This window comes from Acomys minous (genome assembly GCF_964271855.1).
Source record: "Acomys minous genome assembly, chromosome: 11".
Lineage (NCBI taxonomy): Eukaryota > Metazoa > Chordata > Mammalia > Rodentia > Muridae > Acomys > Acomys minous.
The window spans coordinates 71,242,867-71,248,993 of NC_140492.1; the positions used below are offsets into that span (position 1 = coordinate 71,242,867).

The 6,127-nt window shown below is 43.6% G+C and overlaps 1 pseudogene across 1 annotated transcript; it reads left to right on the top strand.

The window, feature by feature from the left end:
- Positions 1-1,790: 1,790 nt before the first annotated feature.
- Positions 1,791-3,545, top strand: LOC311608789 (eukaryotic peptide chain release factor subunit 1-like; annotated as a pseudogene). The gene is made up of 2 exons: positions 1,791-2,401; positions 2,803-3,545. The product of its transcript is annotated as a eukaryotic peptide chain release factor subunit 1-like (transcript).
- The last annotated feature ends 2,582 nt before the right edge of the window (positions 3,546-6,127 follow it).

Consider the following 6,127-nt stretch of genomic DNA (forward strand, 5'->3'; position numbering starts at 1 on the left):
AAACACTGCTACACTCTTAAATCACATATTGACCCTCACATATTGATAGTGAGAGATTTCAATACCCCAACTGTCACCAACAGGCAGGTCATCCAGCCAAATACTAAACAGAAATAATGGAGCTAACAAACATTATCCAGATGGACCTAACAGATATGAACAAATATTTTACCCAAACACAAAAGAATATGCCTTCTCAGAAGCTCATGGAACTTTCTCTAAAACTGACCACATACTCAGACACAAAGCAAGTCTCAATTGTGATAAACTACAAGAGTAATTTAAACAAGAAAGGGTTTCTTTTACTCACAGAAAAGGAACAGTGGGCAGTGTGTGTGTGTGTGTAGTGAATGTGGCCTCAGGTAGGGAAGGCATGCTGGCAGGCGCAGAAGGCTGGCTAGTCACATTGCATTCATGAAGGGAACAGAGAGAGAATATGAAACATGGCCTGTCCCTAGTGACTCATTTCCTACAACCTTCGCAACAGCATCACCGTTTGAGGACCAGAAAATGTGCACAGTACAATCTCAAACCTGGAACAGTTCTGGAGTCAAGAAATCCAATTCTCAAGGGAATAATGCATCTTGAACTTTATACCCACAAGTCCCAGATTTCCTGAGAACTGAAACTTTGGTTTGCTTAATTTTTAATTTCTCATTTTAATTTGCAAGGATTTAACATAACGTGTGTTTTCATTTGTACAGATGAAATTATGCAGCAGGTCGTGAGGTCCTTGGTAGCAGTGGATGTTAATGGGCAACTCCACAGGTTCACTTGCATTTTCACTTTTTGTTGGGCTTCCTAGTAGGAGGGCGCACACCTGTCTCGAAAAACCAAAAAAAAAAAAAAAAAAAGAAGATCTTGAACCTTATGGACATTTCAAATTTTCAGTGCTTAAGTCTCACCCAGTACTGGAATGGAGTAAGAACATCCTTATGCTTTTTTTGGTTGTTGTTGAAGGGGATCTGCTGTTTTCCAGCAAAAACAGAGCTGAAAAGCTCTTCATGAAGACCAGATGTCATTGACAATTTCAGCGGCTATCATTACAGGCTTCGGCAAAGCTGAGTGCTCTTCCAAGATCCCACCCGAAGAGAGTCTCTCTCTCTCTCTCTCTCTCTCTCTCTCTCTCTCTCTCTCTCTCTCTCTCTCTCTCTCTCTCTCTCCCTCCCTCTTTCTCTTTCTTCGTCTTCTTCCTTCTTCTTCCTTCCTCCTCCTCCTCCTCCTCTTCTTCTTCTTTCTTTCTTTTTAAAATTTGGGACAGGGTCTCACCATGTAGCTTTGGCTATCGTGGAACTTACTGTGAGGTCCAGGCAGGTGCAGAGCTCGCAGAGACCGACTTGCCTCTGCCTCCAGAGTGCTGGCGTTAAAAGCACACACCACTGTGCCCAGCTCCTCAAGTCTTGACTGAAGGACTTGTGAGATTTGCTGTGAGGTTACTGTGAGGAATTTCTCCTTTGTTCTCAGCTCAGCTAAGGAAATTTCCACTAAGTGTTTGAGATTTAAGAGAGGCTGGTCTTGATGAGAGGTTAAAGCTTTTCTGAGTCTACGTTTTATCCTGAAAACTTGTTATCACTCGAGTGTTCCCCCTTACTGGGTGAGGAGGACGTGACAAATTCTTATGCGTCAAATTCCGAATTGAAACATTTAGACCAGAGTCCCCACGTGAGCGGATTGCAACACCTGCAGCTGCCTGGAGGCGAGGGAGCCGGTGTCCTACGTCAGAGCTGCCGGCGGGGAGGAGCAGCGGCTGCAGGCCAGGACTGTGCCCTTGGGGAGGAGGAAGCGAGAAGATGGCGGACGACCCCATCTGCCAATAGGAGCATGGAGATCTGGAAGATCAAAAAGCTCATTAAGAGCTTGGAGGCAGCCCGCGGTGTTTTGAGAAAACTAGAAAACATTTCCAGGTTCTGCTCCTTCCTGGTGGAATATTCCACAACGGCACGAGCGTGATATCGCTAATCATTCCTCCCAAAGACGAGATTTCACGAGGGGCAAAAACATTAGCCGATGAGTTTGGCACAGCATCTAACATTAAGTCACGAATAGACCACCTTTCAGCCCTGGGAGCATCACATCTGTACAACAGATACTCAAACTTTATAACAAAGTACCTCCCAATGGTCTGGTTGTTTACTGTGGAACAACTTGAACAGAAGAAGGAAAGGAAAAGAAAGTCAACATTGACTTTGAGCTTTTCAAGCCAATTAATACGTCGTTGTATTTGTGTGACAAGAAGTTTCATACAGAGGCTCTCACAGCATTACTTTCAGATGACAGCAAGTTTGGTTTTCTTGTAACAGAAGGTAGTGGTGCTCTTTTTGACACACTCCAAGGAAACATCTGGGGAAGTCCTGCACAAATTCACTGTGCATCTCCCAAAGAAACACGGCAGAGGAGGTTAGTCAGCCTTGCGTAAACCTACAAGTAGAACATTATGATAGGCAGATTGGGCCCAGGGGTCCTGCTCAAACTATGGCACCAGCCAAGAACAATACAGGCAGTAAACTTCAAACTCCTACCCAGATCTAGCCAATGGACAGGACATTCTCCACAGTTGAGAGGAGAGTGGGATCTGACTTTCACATGAACTCTGGTGCCTCATATTTGACCACGTCCCCTGGATGGGGAAGGCTGGTGGCACTCAGAGGAAGGATAGCAGGCTACCAAGAAGAGACTTGATACCCTATGAGCATATACAGGGGGAAGACGTCCCCCTCAGTCACAGTCATAGGGGAGGGGAGTAGGGGGAAAGCAGGAGGGAGGGAGGAATGGGAGGATACAAGGGATGGGATAACCATTGAGATGTAATATGAATAAATTAATAATAATAAAAAAGAATGGAAAAGCGGAGACTGCTGTGCAGCTGTTTATTTCTGGAGACAAAGTGAATGTGGCTGGTCTGGGTTTAGCTGGATTGGCTGACTTTAAAACCGAACTAAGTCAGTCTGACATGTTTGATCAGAGGTTGCAATCAAAAGTTTTAAAATTAGTTGATATATCCTATGGTGGTGAAAATGGATTCAACCAAGCTATTGAGTTGTCTACCGAAGTTCTCACCAATGTGAAGTTCATTTAAGAGAAGAAATTAATAGGGTGACATTTTGATGAAATTAGCCAGGACACAGGCAAGTACTGTTTTGGAGTTGGAGATACACTAAAGGCTTTGGAGGTGGGAGCTGTAGAGATTCTAATAGTCTATGAAAATCTGGATATAATGAGATACGTTCTTCATTGCCAAGGCACAGAAGAGGAGAGCATTCTCCAACTCCAGAACAAGAGAAGGATAAATCTCACTTCACAAAGAGCCTGGACAGGAGCAGGAACTATTTGACAGCATGCCCCTCTTGGAATGGTTTGCTAACAACTACAAAAAAAAAAAAAATTGGAGCTACACTAGAAATTGTCACAGATAAGTCACAAGAGGGATCACAGTTTGTGAAAGGATTTGGTTGGAATTGGAGGTATCCTGCGGTACCGAGTAGATTTCCAGGGAATGGAATACCAAGGAGGAGACGATGAATTTTTTTGACCTTGATGACTACTAGGTAGTTTGCATGGGTCCAGTAAAATGTGCCTCACCCTCCAGCATTCAACCCAAGGAGCATACCCGTGGTGGAACCCAAACAGATCCCCGCCTTACAGTTGGAACGTTTCCAGAACTTAATCCATGAGCATTGGATACTGGAAAGGAAGTGAAACAAAACCAGACCCAACCCCACACTTTGGTTTGTCATGGTGTCAGCACAGCAGCCTACAACTAAGTTCTTAAATGCCACTTTGGACTGATTTAAAAGAATCCCAGTTTTTACTTTTACTTGATGGTAAAATTGGTTGCTCTCGTATTTTACGGGGAAAAAAAAGGTTTTTTTTTAACCTTCATACATAGAAGCAAAATACTTTAACGGCTGTCAACCTTCAAAAGTTAGTAGAAGTGAGATGGTACTGGTTTGTTTCTTATTTCGATTGGAGAATAACTAAATTGCCGCGCTTTGCAGTGACCCGTTTACATGGCATTCTCAGCTTAGACTGCACAAGGAGAAATATATGTGGTGAAATATTGGAAAAAAAGAAAAAGAAACATTTAGACCAAATCAAGCATGTAATAGTGATATTAGTTGTTCTTAGCACATATCACTAAATAATAAGACGGTCAATTATTCTCTTCAGCTTTTATACCTGTTTGGAAAAACAACAACAACAAAGCTATATTTAAAATTTGTAGTTAAGATAAAATTATCTAATTTTTCCCATCTTCCCATTCCTCCTATCCCCTTTGTGTCTCACATTCCCCTAAGTCTCAAATTCTTTTAACTGTTGTTATATATAAATACAAATGAATGTAAACAGAGCCTGCCGAGTCCACTCAGTATTGCCTGTATGTGTATTTCTTGGGCTGACTGCTTGGTATTGGATTAAAAACGGATGGGTGGCTGATTCTTGGGGGAAGACTGGATCATTCCCTCTTTTATCAGTTGTTAGTTATTTGTAACTTTTCACCTGAGGTGGGGCCCCATGAAACTCCCTTCACCTGTGGCAGGATGTCAACTGTTGCTGGAATTATTCAGGTCTTGTTTAGGCAACCAGGTTGCTGAATTTCATGGGTGTAGCTTCCTTATCATGGCTAGAAGGCACAATCTTGTACCAGACTTCCTGGTCCTCTATCTCTCAAAATCTTTTTGTCCCACGCCCATGATGTTCCCCGAGGCTCAGGGGCAGCTGTATTTGTCAGTTAATCAGTTAAGGCTGGGCTCTCTGTGGTCTGTTGCTCTCTGCATTTTTGACTAGTTGTGGTTTTCTGTAATGGTTTCCTGGTTCACCAAAGAAGCCTCTTTGATCTGTGGGTAAAAGTATTTACAATGTGGCTAGAAATTATACTGGTTTAAGAAAGTGGCAATAACAGGTCTGTTATGCTCAAATTTTGAGAGAAAGTCCAAATGCAATGGCAAGAAAGTTTTTATTGCAGGTTCAAACCCTGGCTACCCCTCCTATGCACTGACACAACAGATACAGGGGAGTGGCCTCGAGTCTCAATTGAGAGAGGTTTTTATAGGTTTTAGACAAAGAAATGGGTTTTACAGCATATGATTGGATGGCATTTGGGCAGAAAAGCTGCAAGCAGGGAGTTACAAGCCTTGGCGTTTTGTGGTTGGGTAATAGGTGTAGGGGCAAGTTGGCCTATAGAAAAGATTGGTTGAAGCTGTCATGGGAGTGTTAGGAACTTTGGCCCGGCTTCTCCTAATTGGTTGTTGCGATGTGCCAGACCACCTGCTGGTCAGCTTGACCAGCAGAGAGTATATTGGGACTTTTCCAAGGTGAGCTGATTGTGTTGCCAGGGAATATTTTTCTGTTTAGACTAGTTTGTGGGTTTTTTTTTTTTTTGCAATCTGGGTTCAGCCTTTGGCTAAGTTTAGCACAAAATGGAGTTTGTCTGGTCCTTATAGGTCCTCCTCCAAGACCCATAGCCTCAGTAGTGCAGTTGGCAAGGCTCACACTCCCTGGCATGATTTCCCTCCTGTTTAGTGGGCCTTGAGTCCAATTAGGCAGCTGTTGGTTACCACCAAGACTTAAGTGCCATCATTGCATCTTTAGGGCTATCTTGCCACACTGGGCATTGTCCTGGTGATTTTTTTACAGGTGTCACAGCTGGGTAGGAATTTTGACTGCTCTCCTCCCTTAGCAGCATGGTCCTCAGAGAGTTTTCAGGTCAGTCCCAGTTCAAATCCTCTGAGTCCTATGTCCAAAATGTCTTGTGTCATTCATATAGGGGTTCATCTCCAATTTTTGGAAGGCATCAGGGGTAATAGCAGCAGACATATTGTTTGGGGGACTCTCTTAGACTGCCCTGGCTGATGGCTCAAAAGGAAGTTTCTCATGCCTGTTACTAAGCTCTTGTGGGGTGTACTATCATCCCACATGGTGTAATTCATTACCCACACACACACACTCACACACACACACACACACACACACACACACACACACACACACAGAGAGAGAGAGAGAGACAGAGACAGAGACAGACAGAGACAGAGAGGCAGACACACACACACATACACACACACACACACACACACACAGAGAGAGAGAGAGAGAGAGAGAGAGAGAGAGAGAGAGAGAGAGAGAGAGA